We start from the raw sequence: 16,300 nt of genomic DNA on the forward strand, positions 1-16,300 counted from the left end.
TAAACAAAATATAAAAAGATACTGGTATAACCATTATCTATGATTTTGTGTTATAACCCCCAAATAACCATTATCTATGATGTTGTGTTATAATCCCCAACTAACCATTATCTATGATTTTGTGTAGTAACCCCCGAATATTTCATAGTTCATTTTATTTACATTGGTTTCCTTTTTTTACTGGCATCCGTGTGCAGTTTGCATTAATGGAACAGAACTGTGTAGGTTTTAAAAAATCTGCTTCATCTTGTAAGCGTAATTTCATATTTTTCTCAAATTCAAGGGGAGATGATTCTGAACTTATTATTACGCTGCCCATTTACGATAGGGGTTGAGTACTCATTGATATGAAAACACTGTAAAAGTTTTAATGTGTTTACGAACCCCCCCCCACCCTCTCACACATATATTTCATGGGCATAATAAAAACAAAAAATGGTTACAATAAAACAGCATATTTATTTAAACTAAAATGTCTACATCAAAACAAAAGTTAACATAGAACACAAATAAAATAATTTGATTCTACTGGGGCTCGAACCATGGGCCTCTCACATGTGAAGCGAGCGTGTAACCACTACACTACGGAACCGCTTGAAAAATCACCTTCTAACTAAGATATTAATAAGCTATTACTAGTCGGTTTAAATGTAAACCAGGAAGTTTAGACGCTGGATAGTGAGCGGGGTTAAAGGTCCATACCAAAAGGTCCATACCACTGGCAAGATACGGGTCAGGCCTGCGGCCTTCTATATGTGGTTCTTAAAAAAATAACCTGTAGGAGGACTTGATATTAATGAGACTGGGGTGCTGTGATGGTGCTCCACATTGATAAGCGGCTGCTTCATTTATCAAGACTCATCATTACAATTAATAGAACGTGTCGCGCGTCGCGTTCTATAGCGCCTTTATTAGTTACTAGGTGGTTGCTAGGATAGTGGAACAAAGAAGGTTTTTTTAATATACAAAACCAGAAAGTTTCACCAGTTTAGGTATTTTCCCAGTCCATGTGATCTTTTATTAATGCCCAGTCCTTGTGATTAGTTATTAATTAAAAGAATTACCTTGCATTATTGGCAATAAATGTTGTAGTAAATGTAATAGGCACAAATGCAGTACTTATTTACACTAATTTACACACAAAAATCACCACTATGCAAGATATTCTGACAACAAAAATATATACATTGATCCGTAAAATAACTTCTCCTCCCATAAGCGAAAAAAAACGTATAACATACTAGTCGCCGCATTTAAGTGCGACGCCAATGATAGTTTATAACATGTGACAAAAGGAATAAAGAAACAAATTAACAAACAAGTGATGTCATCATCCTTCGAAAACGAGAAAAACTGCAATCTCTAGTCACGAGTCTTTTTTTTTAAATAAATTGTAAAAAAAACATGGCAAAAGGAAATTACAATCTTCGAACATAGAAATTATCTACAATGTATGCTTGAATGAAAAATAAAGACAACAAGAGCTGTCAGAGGACAGTGCTTGACAGTATAACATAAGCCATCATGGGGAAATTGTTCAAATTATTCAATAAGGTCAAGGTAATAGTTCAGGTATATTTTCAACAATCTTTTGAACATTTGTTAAGACATAAAACAAACTAATAAGATTCAAGTTTGATAGCAATAGCTTGGGTGGGATGTTTGGACGGTCCTTCAAATATAACGTAAATAAATATTTGTTGTTTTTTAACCATGTTTCAAAGAAAGAAATATTCTTTTTGGGTTGGGTAGGGAGGGGGGGGGGTGAGCGGTGGTATAATGTGGGGTGTGGTCATTTATTAGACAATCTTTCAAAAATAAAAAAGGAAAACAAAATATTTTTTTTTTTGGGGGGGGGTGGGGTGGGGCAGGGGGTGCAGGGATTGTGGGTTGGGGCGTGGGGTATTGTTTTGTTTGGGTGGAGTCCATTGTGGTATTCAGGTAAGTGTTGTATTGTCAAATTATGAATAAATTCTAATAATACATAAAGAAGTTATGGCAATTTAACTAAAATGTATTATTGTGACCTTGAGAGTCAAGGTCATTCAAAGGTCAAGGTCAAATTTAAATTGCCAGGTACAGTGCCCTCATGGTTGTAAGAAAATATTTGAAGTTTGAAAGCAATAGCTTTGATACTTTAGAATTCAAGTGGATCTAAACACAAAATTTAAAAAATATTCAGTTACTAAGACAAAAAAGGGCCATTATTCTTGCAAAATGCTTGATAAAGTTGTCTGCTCTTGTTTACAGTTTGGGGTCCTGTTGGTAAAAAAGTTTGCAAAATATGAAAGCAATATGTCAAGGGATATTGAAAATATTTAAGGTGGTACGCAAACTTTAACATAGATTCATCAATAATATGCATATTCTAAATGTAAAAAGGGCCATAATTCTTACAAAATGATTGAAACAGTTGTCTGCTCTTGTTTATAGATTGGGGTCGTGTTGGTAAAGAAGTTTGCAAAATATGAAAGCAATAGGTCAAGGGGCATTGAAAATATTTGAGGTGGTACGCAAACTTTAACATAGATTTAATATGGATATTCTAAGTGAAAGAATGGCCAAAATTCATACAAAATGCTTGATACAGTTGTCTGCTCTTGTTTAAAGGTTAGGGTCATGTTGGAAAAAAAGTTTGCAAAATATGAAAGCAATATGTCAAGGGATATTGAAAATATTTAAGATGGTACGCAAACTTTAACATAGATTTATCAATAATATGCACCTTCTAAATGGAAAAAGGGTCATAATTCTTACAAAATGATTGATACAGTTGTGTGCTCTTGTTTATAGATTGGGGTCGTGTTGGTTAAGAAGTTTGCAAAATATGAAAGCAATAGGTCAAGGGGCATCGAAAATATTTGAGGTGGTACGCAAACTTTAACATAGATTTAATATGGATATTCTAAGTGAAAAAATGGCCAAAATTCATACAAAATGGTTGATACAGTTGTCTGCTCTTGTTTAAAGGTTGGGGTTATGTTGGTAAAGAAGTTTGCACAATATTAAAGCAATATGTCAAGGGACATAGGAAATATTTGGGATGGTACGCAAACTTTAACATTATTAAACCCAGCAAACAATTGATGTTGTACCAACGTTGCACCACCGTCAGATTCCAACGTTGGTGGAAGGTTGGGTGGTGGTTGATTTTGCAAACTTTTGCGTCGTCATTTTCCCAACGTTTGCCTACGTTGCACCACCGTCAGATTCCAACGTTGGGTGAAGGTTGGGTGGAGGTTGATTTTGCAAACTTTTGCGTCGTCATTTTTTCAACGTTGACCCAACGTCGGATTCTAACAAAATCTCAACCAAAATACAACCTTCTCCCAACCTCCTAACAACCTTCTCCCAACCTCCCTGCAACCTTCTTCAAACCAAATAACTATCTCACAATGTCCCTGCAGCCAAAATGCACCCATCTCATAACCTCCCTGCAACCTTCTCCAAACCCAAATACAACCTTTCCTCAACCAAGTGACTACCATGCAAACTACCTGCAACCTTCTCCCAACTTCCCCGGAACCTTCTCCCAACCTCCATGAAACCAAAATTCAACCATTCTCCAACCTCCCCACAACCAAATAACTATCATGCAACCGAAATTCAACCATTCCCCAACCTCACCACAACCAAATAACTATCATGCAACCTCCCTGCAAGCAAAACCTAACCTTCCTAAAACTTAGCACCCAAACAAAATACAACCTGATAATCAATGTGTACAACCTCCCTACACAATCTTACTTCAAACCAATAATGAAATAACAAAACCCTTGTTTTCACATGTTATTTTTCAAAGAGGATTTTGACAGACATCCCATTGACCACATATTTACATAGTTATCTGGTTGCAAAATGTACTTCTTCAAAAGAAAACGAACAAACAATACATTTTATGTACTTCTGCCAAGAAGTATATTCAGTACAGATCTCTACAGACATTGTTAATTCATAAAATACAATTTAATTAATAACATTCACATGGCATATCTACCAAAGCAATGTTATGAAAAAGTTAGAACACAATGGGCCTGGATCGCTCACACAAGTCCTTTTAATAAGTAATACAATACAGACTTAATCTGATGAAAATCGACCCAGCAGTTCATGATGATATATATATCATATATATATATATATATATATATATATATATATATATATATATATATATATATATATATATATATATATATATATATATATATCATACAAGTACAGATCATACAATACATTCAATTGACAACATTTAACAATTGGAAAACAATTCTCACAGGTTTTGGATCACAATGCATTGATATATCACATTTTGAATATCACAGTCAAAGTTAAACAGTTAAATTCAGTTACAAGTAACTATTCAGTATATTTGGCAGAGATCTGAAATAACAAGAAGTTACAACATGTTGAAATCAAGACATGATATATATACCACAGGTGTCCTATAGATGGGTGGCAAAGGTACACAAATGGTGGCATTAGTACGCATAAAAATATCATTAATTTAAACTTGAGACTATAGTCTTGAGAGACTATTACGGAGTTTGAGATTTCAAACGTGTATTGAAATTTAAATATTAGTTGTAACATTTTCATTATATGTTTTAAAAAGTGTCTAGCACATGTTTGCTATAAATATAGTAAGAACACATAGTTATTTACAAGTTATGGATCAATACAATACAAAATCTTGGCCTCCTACACGTTGTTATTAAACGTTAAAATATACATGTAAAATAAGACTGTTTAAACCAAAACAATCACCAAATGTTATAGTAGCAAACTCATTTTTAGAGGCTTGATTGCACCTATAACCACAAAACATTTATCCACAAAATCATCCTAAGCGCAAAAAGAATCCTAAACGTGCCAATTTAAAGATAATTGTAAATGTATCTTTTGCCACCTCCTTTCCAGTTTGGGGCGTATTTTAGATGGTAGCTGATGTGCTCCTTGATTTTGTGTTATGTCACATTCTCTGTGTTCCCTTTCATGGCACTAGCTGAAATAAGATTTTTTAACACTTATTTTCATTTGTACATTGTTAAAGCGGGTATATACGATTTTTATATGTGCTGAATTGTAAAATATTGATACAAATATGTTATAATAACACACAATATGCAAGAAAAATGATACATTTAAGACGAATTTAATAAAATACAGCAAATACAAATTAGGGCCCTGAGCCGATTGTGACGAAGATAATTCGTAATTATTTTCCTACAATAACCGATACATTCGTCTTTTTAGTTAGTGTTTGTGTGTCGTATGAATCGATATCGCTGCAGGAATTTCAAATGAACCGTTAAACTAAATTTAGATTCACATCGTACATGCATGATATACATGCTGGCGAATTCGGCTGTACAGCCTTTTTCGATTTCAGAATTAAATATCTGGCTTATTTAGCATTTTTCGACACATGTTCTTCTTAACTTTTATTTTAGTTCATATTGAAATATATGTATAATAAATTTTTACACATTTTATATTAATAAATAAATATTTGACAAGATCGTATATACCCGCTTTAAAGCTGCCTTTATTCATTATAATATATAATTTAATTTAATGTTGTCCTGGGAATGTAATATAACTTTCATTTCTATTTTACTTACAGTTCGCGCTTCAACAAAAAAGGTATATTATATGCATATCTTTATGCTTCTATATTATGCCTCAGTCACACACACATATATGCCACGGGATTATACTACGCCGCGGCTTCGATCCGGCGTCATTCCTGGCAATCTTAGTGGTCTGTAGCTGTCCATATTGTCTCTGTAGATATCGATAGTCATACGTAGTAGCACTTGCCTGTCCATGACAAATTTTGAACATGTTCAAAAATTTACTACCGATCAAACAGATGTAGCTCATCCCTACTAACTGTACCAGAAAGAACTGATTCGTTTAAGTCTGTGTTTAAAATTTTTATTGTACGCATTTGTTAGAATTAATCTGTGTTATCTCAGTATCTAATCGTGTCGTACCATAATAAATTAATTCAAAACAATATCATTAGAAGATATGTGAAAACATATGGTGACACCGTAGTAAATGATCTGTATATATAATATCATGGACTTGGACGCTTAAAGGGTCATCCGTGAGATTTAATCCGCAGTGGAACTGACAATGACATCCGTGAATATGTGACTGAGGCATAAGTCTGGCATGTGTTTTGTACTTATACTTTAAAGGCAAATAAACAAACCAATTACAACTTTGAATTTCTGATGAATCGAACGAGAGCTTCCCTTTAACTCCCTTTGAGTTAAATTTACACCTCAGTCTTTTAGACATCAATCTGAAATAGTAAACATACAAGTTAACATATGAATTAATTTCACTAAATAAACAATAGTAAGAAAGCAAATAGAGATTTAGGAAACACAATAAGAGTTATTGACTATTTCAGGTGTTTGAAAGCATTCGTTTAGAGAAGGTAGATACTTTTAACAAAACTGTGATGGAAGTATGGTTATGACAGTGAACAAAAAACACATCAAACACGGTCTTCAAATAGCTCAATGGAAATTAGAATATTGAACAAGACTATTGCCAAGTTATATAAGTTCCTTATCGGTGAAACTCCACCATTTTCAGCAATATTTCTAGTCTATTCTTGGCGTAGGAGCAAAATGAAATGACATACATAATCTCTATATTGCCATCTATTTATGTTTCAAGTTTTATGAAAAAAAATATGAAGAACTTTTAAAGTTATCGCAGGATCGACCATTTTCAGCAATATTTCTAGTATATTTGTTGCCATAGCAACCATAATTCTTGACGTAGGAACAAAATGAAATGACGTGCATAATCTTTAATTGCCATCTGTCAATGTTTCATGAAAACATATTTAGAACTTTTAAAGTTAGCGCAGGATGCAGAAAAGTGTGACGGTCTGGCAAACTGACTGACTGACAGACACACAGAGCGCAAACCAAAAGACAATAACAAACAAATTTTATGTGATACCTTTCTAATATGATCTGCAAAGTCTTCTTTGTATTTGACCCACCAATCAGTGAAAGATGATTAACCTGAAAGAATTATACAAGTGATTAGTATGTGTTTTTAGGGATGCAAAAAACATGCTAATTAACCTGAATGACAGCATAATTTCGGTGTGGATTAATTGAAAATGCTTTTTTCAAAAGTTCCTGTGTCTCTTATTTAAGGGCAATATTTCATATATATTCAAAATATGAATGGCAATCGCTGTAGTTGTAAACAGAATACGACACAGAATATTGCTTGTAATAGTAGGTTGTGCCTATTTCCCCGGCCAGTACCATTTCCATCCTGTACATCGTCGACTTATACATTCGTATATCCCAAAATACATATTTGCAAAAATTGTGAAGAGAATTCAGGTACGTTTCTGTCCCCTTGCATTAAATTAGTAATAAAACTGACAAAAAATTAAAGACCTGATGTATTGTAACTAGTTGAATAACCAATACTACATGAGAATGTTTTAAATCTTGTAAAAATATATTATGCATGAAAAGTTACAAAATTACAGTGCATTAATATAGAGTTTTAGCGAAATATAGCGGTGTTAGTTCTAGGCTCGAATGGCTTCCACAACTCTAAAATGCGGCTTTCTTTATTTTTTACTATGGTCGCTCACACAGAGTTAGGAGGAATGCCAGTATGAAAACGTACCTGAATAACATCTATCATTAAAAAAAATGGCCTGTATATATTGAACAACGGTTAAAACATCATGCAGCACTATTTGCAGTAGAATAATGAATATAGTCCAAATTAACAACACAAACAAGAAATTTACCAAGCGAATGACCGTTTACATTGAATTGTTTGCACACATGATATTCAAATCAGCGGGACGTCATGCGTGCCAGAAATTTGTGAATGAAATTATCGATAATTTCTTTTTTCTTCAATGAACTAATATAATGTTAAAGTGGGACTTTTGTAAAAAAAAAATACTTAAATCAATTTTTCTAATTCTACGTGGTTACGTTTACAAAAAAACTGTTGAAACGGATCCAATTTTGAAGGCGGAGTTACGAGCTCTTGACATGTCATTTGAAAACATTGCAAAATTTAATTTGCGGTCATGAATAAAAAAAATTATGACCTCTACGTGCATGAAACATAAAATTATAAAGGTATTGTTTAATAAATTATCGTAATATGCATGTTTACATTTGACAAATTGAAATTTTAATGATTTAACTATCAATAAATAATTTTTTCGCCCTGCATTACTAATGGGAAATTTAAATGCGAGTGTACCAGATGACTGGCACGATACAAATATGTTTTCGCATAGGAATTGTCTCCAGCTCGAAAATTATAAAACACCATAGAATACGTGAAAGCTGGAGTTATGCAGCTATTACCTTTTTGCCGAACCATAAAGGGTACACTAAATGCCGGTTTCACGGGCCAAAACAAGGGGGGTCCGCGTGTATATTTACATAACAGTGGGAAATAAAAATTATGATTTATATCCGATAATAAAGCTAAGAAACATAAACATCTGTTCCAATTAATTTCACTCTAGATTGTTTATCAACTAAACAGACAACAGCAAATTAAAGAAAATTTGGATTACAATTGATTTATTTAAGTTAGGGACAGGTGAGAGATTTCCCGTAGAACATCGTCAGTTCAGTACTATACCCCACCACTTTCAGACATTGGACTTTCATTTTAAATGACGGTCGGTATGCTGCTATTTGTGCATACTCATGCATCATGCATTAACACACATGATTACTGTGAATACCTGTCTTTCCTGGTCAATTAAGTTCTCTCTTGTTCGTTGAATCGGAGGTTTTTCTTCAGATGAATTTTCTCATTCGGTTTTTAAAAATTCCGGTTCTCTAAGCGAATGCGCCACAGTTTCGCATTTTAATTTTCATTGTTTTACATGCGTTAACCATCGTGTTTTGTTTTCTTTTTACAGAATAAGACATTTTAACATTGAGTTTTTCACTTTTATCAAAAAATTAATTCGAATTAAAACATAATAAATTATGTACGAAACTGTGACTTGAAATGCATCTCCACCTATTTATATATTCTGCAGGGAAGTTAATTACTAAATTAGGCACCTGAAGATTTGTAGCGATTACTGTACAAGTTATTTACCCTTTCTTTCATATATTTAATTGGAATGGTTTTTTAAACCACCCCGGTTGGGTGATCGTCAAGGTTAACTTTTACCAATATATAACGTTGGTACAACGTTGATTACTGACGTTGTATTGATGTTAGTATTTTAACGTTGTATCAACGTTGGCATTTGGTTGATAACCAACCAACCAAAATTCGACCATAACCTGACGTTGTATTGACGACGCATGTTGACTGGTTAATAATATGCATATTCTTAGTGAACAAAGCGCAATAATTCTTACAAAATGCTTGATACAGTTGTCTGCTCTTGTTTATAGGTTGGGTCATGTTGGTAAAGAAGTAAGCAAAATATTTAGCAATATGTCAAGGCACATAGGAAATATTTGGGGTGGTACGCACACTTTAACATTTGCACGCTCACGCTCACACCGACGCCGGGATGAGTAGGATAGCTCCACTATATATATTTCATATAAACTAGTCGAGCTAAAAATGGGGGTCACCAGTGAAAACAAAAAGTTCCCGCTTTACAATCAAGGTTACCCCCCTTTTCCAGAAACGCCATACTGAATTTGAGATTTTTATATGTGAGCATACAGATGAGCTAAATGTTCAAAAATTATTATAAATAGATAAAAAAGAGGCAAAGCCTATAATAAAGTTACTCATAAAGATATAAACATACATACATTTCACATATCATGTGTGAGATGGAACCTACTCAGTGCAGTAAAATTTGCTAACCTAATTTGAAATTGCACTTGAAATGCGTTCTTCTATAAATAAGACTTGAACATGTTACAGGGAAATAAGAACATTAATAATTAAGTAACAAGGCACATTTAATCATTCAATCAAACACGTTTAAAGGAAATGGATTTATCAATTTATCAATGACTAGTGATACTAGTGATATTAAACATTAAACTTATTATGACAAACAAAACAAATACATGATTGTCATGGTAGTTCTTTGAAGAACTTCGACAGATTGGAATAAGTGTCTCCAAAAGACGCTTGGCATTGGTGACCCTGGGCTGACCGTCAGAGTTATTCATTATGAAAATGTTATTGAGACCATCGCATTCAAAGATCATTTAAGATGCATAAGGTTGAGTTCAGAGCCAGCTATAATATTTATGTTGTTGCATCATTGAACACATGACTGTAAACAAGAACACTCAGTGACTGCAAGTTCCTAGCTTTTTTTCTGGGTTGAATTTGAGTCCATAATCTGTCTGGTTTCATTTTCCTCCTGCACAGTTAATCAGCATACAATGTATCACTGACAAGATAGCACCATTGTTTCTTTGAAGTTGATATTTGACTAGTTCATGTAGTTATATTCAGGGAGGTTCATAAGAACTTCAATAAGTTTCAGTCGAAGAAAATTATGCATAATTGTGTATGAATAATTTGAACCATAATGATTTTTATTTAAAAAAAAATATTTGGTCATTTCTTATTTATTTGGCTTCAATAAGCCTTCTCAAAGTTGTTTCCATAAATTGACAACATTTTCTTCATGTTATTTAAGAAAACAATCATAAACAGATGTCAAATACACAAGCACTTGTATAGGAGTAAGAACTGACATTAGTGTTTCATGAGAAGTGTGACATAATCAATTATGATATGCGTCATCGTTTTTATTTATTCAGACATTCACGACATAGCATGTCATTACTAGTATTTTATATGATACACCCTTTTAAACTGGATTAATAAGTAAGTGAAAACACCACATATATACATTCTTCATCCAAATGTTAATACCAAATACATGTATTATCCCTTCTGGATATGAAACTGACTATTTACGATACATTTTATTTATTACTTAAAACATTGGTTATACATTAACAATCACATAAATCAGTGAAATACCTACTTCGTTTCCATCTTATAAGCCTGTCTGCTATAAAGGAGATAATTGAAACTTGATGAATGGTCCTTCCCGCATGTATTTCCATTTTCTTTAAGTTCAATTGATCATTGGAACATACAGTGTTGACAAAAAGTAATTAACCATTCCTGGACCACCAATGTTGTTGATCATTGCTGAAAAGATAATAAATATGCAGCATTGTAATTTGGATAACCATAATACATAATTTAGGTGATCACACAAGTAGCAGTCATTGGCATATCATTTTCAGAATAGTAATTTTATTATTTGGGACATAATATACTTTGGTGTCGTTTGTTTGAGGAAAACATCATTACTTGGTAATAAAATTCAAATATGCTGTCCTTGATTTCCATGCATTTACAACACAGCTTTTTCCTTACATGGCATATTTTCTTTTTCAAAATGAAACCAAATATGAGCCTGATTATGTGGTTAAAATCACTGACAGGGTGCACTTTTCCTACAAAATCTACTTTACTCCAATTATGAATAACAAAACTGTTATACTTAACAAAAACTATTGCATAATCCATGTACCTTCCTGTTCCGAGCTTTGTGTTGATAGCAAAACAAGGCATTCCTTTCTTGAAAAGTTGAAGACTCTTCTTTACGTGATGGGTTTTGCCGTACGATAACCCGTTCACATGGCTACAGTCATCACACAAGCATAAATCCACTTTATCCCCTTTTACTGCTCACCAACAATATTAAATTTTGTAAGTGACACGGGTTCTAAACGTTATTCTTAACGGTGGTCAAAATTTTCAAGCGTTTGACATTCGTATTTCCAGGAATCGTTTTCTTCATAAATATCAACACTGCCATGCATTAGTTGACGTTTATCATTAACTCCAGTCACATTAATATGAACAATAATAACACTTTTATTAATCTTTCTCTTTCAATATAGCAAATTGCTTTTTCTATAAACGACCCAATCTGTCAGGTACAATGTCGGCCATATTTGTTGTCATTGTATTTAGCTTGCGGTTCCTACATTTAGTATTTCATAGCGTATTTATAGAATATTCGTAGTTTTCCGCACATTCCCGGATAACGTTCGGTGTGACGGATATGTACGGAAGAAGGCGATATTGCACGAAGTTCATTAGAGTGCTAATACCTTAAAAAAATTGTATCAGAAAAAAATCTTCTTTCTGTCTCCGTAGACACACGTATATTTTCGGCCTAGACCGTCAAGTGAGAAACTTATTCTCGCATGAATATGCACACAATAATATAAACTATGTCGTACCCAATGCTTAGCAATTGTGCTTCAATAATATTTTTTTGCACGTTTTATGACACTGTCATGTTATATAGTGATGTTCTGTATTTACAATGCGGGTTATTGAGATCTGCGAAGAGCTTCTTTGCAGGGTCCTATTTGTGTGTATAGGTCCCTCTTCTTTGATTGCGCATGAATGACCGCCAAGTGTTAAATCGGACTTTTGGAAATTCATTCATTTGTGAATGTTTTGGCAGCCAGCCAATTCTGACTCTCTCAGAAATGTGTATCATTTCTATGGTTTTAGGACTTCGCCCAAGGCAAAAATACAAGAATTTAGCTTAATTTGTATGCCTCACAAAATGGCACGATTCAAACAAATATTGCTACCTTTGACAATATCTCATAGTGAGGGAGATAGTGCCCTAATTGACATCTGAGCTAACCTTTCTGGTAAAGAACATTCTAAATTAATTATTTGATAATTACTACAAATAGTGCAATGTTTATAGATACTATAAAATGTGATTGATTAAAGCTATCAAAAGATGTGATAAAATGTGATTAACCATATTGAAAACATAAATTCAAATAAGATATAAATAACTTTGAGGTGGGTGACGTGACAGTCGCTATCTTTAGTACGGTGGCTGACTTGACAGTCTCTACCTTGAGTACGGTGGGTGACGTGATAGTCGCTACCTTGAGTACGGTGGGTGACGTGACAGTCGCTAACCAAAAGGTTGGTTGTTTGCGATTAACTACAATACAGGTGTAAAAATAGCTTGTGCTTCGTTTTACTGGCTATCGATCTTTTTAATCATTGACATCTTTGACAAGTTTTACGATACATGTTACAAATAATTGTTACTTGTAGCAATTGTTTTGTTGACAAAATGACGTCATTTTGTTGACGAATTTATGTTATTATTCCAGGGAAATTCTTCGGTTAAACTCTTTTACAATGTAAATGAACGGTAAACAAAAACATAAAATTATAAGAAAATGTGTTGGATTCGGTGGAATATCGATTTTATTTCACCCGTGATCATAGAAAAAATATAAACAAGGACATAAAAAGGGAAGTAAATCTTGATATGATAATCTAAAAATAGAAAAAGGAATTCCGAAAATTTGTTCTTCTCATCGGTAAAAATAACAATTGTGTTATTTTCACTGCTGTTATTTCACTTCAGATATGTCATATTTTATAATAAAGTATAAAAGAAAGTACAATATATATTAATGGTAAAAAAACAAACTCATACTAAGCGATGTGAGGACCCATATAATGTGATCCTCCGTAGTATATTTATTATTTACGAACAACGGTGGTTTGAATATAAGTTCACTTAATTACACGCATTTCCTGCGATAAATATGCGACTACAAGTGACATAAATCAACAACAATTTTAACAGATTTGTACTTTTTTTTAAATCTTTTTTTTCTAATTTTATTTCAAAGTAAGAAATAGTATATGTTAGCGTGTCCGATCTTCAAAATCACCAATAGCGATTGATCAACTGGCGATTAAAGTTGACACTGCAAAGAAAAAGGCGATTTTCAAAAGCTCACGTGTTTTTCTATACATTTATCGGTATTCCCTTCTTTAAAGAGGGAACTCGGTACCTTCTTCAACGCTTAATCGCATAAAAACTCCCCATTGGGTAATATATAATGAGAAACAGCATGACGTACGTATCGAATAGTCAAGCCAAATTACAAAGTAATGAATGCTGACACAGATGCGTCATGAGAAATTCTCAGATAAATGTCTAGTCGCCAAATCATCATCATCATCATCATCATCATCAGCAGCAGCAGCAGCAGCAGCAGCAGCAGCAGCAGCAATATCATTATCATCATCATCATCATCATCATCATCATCATCATCATCATCATCATAATCATAACCATCATCATCATCATCATCATCATCATCATCATCATCATCATCATCATCATCATCATCATCATCATCATCATCATCATCATCATTATTACCATCATCGTCATTAAAATCATCAGCAGCATAATTATCATCATCATCATCATCATCAACGTAATCACAGTTATAATTATTAGCAGCTGACGAATCGCTTTTGATGTAGTTTAATATTTCCACCGCAACACTTCATCGCAGAATTTTGATAACACTGTTATTTGATGGTATAATGTCAATGCATATCTTAAACTCAATCAGGAAATGCATCTGTTCGAAATATAACCAATTTCATTTTGTAATGAAACACAACTTTACTTGAGATATGAAATTTTGAAAACAGGCGCGTGTCATGTTGTAAAGGACTGTGATATGTCAAATGTTATATTAACATAATTTATTATTATTAATGTAATGTACATATGAAAGTAAAGTTAAGTTTGTTCTGTGTGTATTTATATATTTTCGACAATTTGATAAAACAAGATGTTTAAACGGGAAGGTATTAACACATGTTTTCCAGTTTGCCATCACATACTGAAGGTTCAACTTGCACACGGCATTACATTACATTTAAACATATCCTCTTTTTAAATCAGTTGGTGTATAAAGCGTAAATAAATCCTTTCACAAACACAGACATGACTTATTCACAAAAGAAATCACCCTTTCAAGTTTAAATTTCCTTCGAAAATACATCTACACGAAAACTGCACACCAATGATTAAACCACAAGCGCTTTATCTTTAGAATTGTTTGGTTACATAAGACATTCAAAGCAAGTGTGTTTAATATGCTTTAAAAGTGCAATATATACTGATTTTATCTTCATGTATCGATAAGTACATGGTCTTCTAACCAAATAATTTGGAGTGTAATCGATCAACCACTCAGATGTGAGTGCAATTAGTAATTAGCAATCAAAATAACCATATTTAATGCAACGTGTTTAAATGGTGTATGCAGAATTCGCTATTCGCTTAAGCATGAACTTTCATTAACATAAATATCGATTGTTAATACGCGTCGTTCTACTACGGCGGAGAGTTCCCTTTTCTATTGGGCGCCCAGATGAACGCGATTTCCCATCGACCAGACGCTTGTTTAGCTTACATGACCATACCAGGTAAAACAGTTTATTTTTGCGTCTCAAAGATTTCGTTCACCACACATACATGCAAACTGTTATTCATTTGGCAATGCAATTTGTCCCAACGTGCGTACGTACGTCCACATATCACGTCGTATAGTACCTGTAGTTCGCAAACCCAAATTTTGCCATACATTTATAATTTGTAATACAGTTTAGATTAACATGCGTTATAATGTGTAAGTATATTAACGGTTACTAAAAAAAATGTATTCAATGATGTGTATTTTGTATTTGTTTATAAAGTGCGTTCTGTAATAAAGCGAAATCTTATCAAACCAATACAATTAGTGCGGTAAGCGCAGTTCACATTGTTAATGGTTTGCTTGCGTTGTTTGTAACATTAGTGATTGATCATTATGTATTATTATCGTTTTTATAATCCCTGATATTTAGCTGGTTGATGCAATACATCAGTGACAGCATTATCGTATACACTGGTATGCATGATAGACATTGTGACATGGCCCCGAGCCGTCAAAAATGTAATCAATATAAGAAAAGAGTTATTGCTATGTGCAATGTTTTCAACTTTTACCGTATTTGACAAAAAAATCGTCGACGTTTTTTGTCGGTGATTACCGGGTATTTGTACATTGTTTAGTGTCTGTGTACTGCCTTGGCCTCGAACTGACGTGTCGGTGGTTGTATAGTGTCGAGCTGGCGGGTGGGGGGTCGTGAAAGGGACAATTTTGTCACTAGTGCTTGAAATATTGAACCATGTTGTTACCACGTGACACTGGACTGTTATATGGTAAACACATACACTAAATACACAAAACATTAAACCTGTCTTCCTCAATTGTGGCCGTTAACAATTTCACAAGTTTTAATTTAAGGCATTTAACACAAATGTATTTCACGATAAGATCGATAATATACGCTTTTATTTTTTAGTTATAATTTTAATAAATACTATTCATGTATTTACAAGTG

At 33.4% G+C, this 16,300-nt stretch overlaps 1 long non-coding RNA gene across 1 annotated transcript; it reads right to left on the minus strand.

The window, feature by feature from the left end:
• Nucleotides 1-10,252: 10,252 nt before the first annotated feature.
• LOC127846944 (uncharacterized) lies at nt 10,253-12,002 on the minus strand. Its single transcript, XR_008033747.1, has 3 exons — nt 11,579-12,002; nt 11,021-11,190; nt 10,253-10,384 (listed from the first exon to the last, which is right to left on the minus strand). It is a non-coding gene; the product is annotated as an uncharacterized LOC127846944 (long non-coding RNA).
• Nucleotides 12,003-16,300: the final 4,298 nt, after the last annotated feature.

This window comes from Dreissena polymorpha, chromosome 10 (genome assembly GCF_020536995.1).
Source record: "Dreissena polymorpha isolate Duluth1 chromosome 10, UMN_Dpol_1.0, whole genome shotgun sequence".
NCBI lineage: Eukaryota > Metazoa > Mollusca > Bivalvia > Myida > Dreissenidae > Dreissena > Dreissena polymorpha.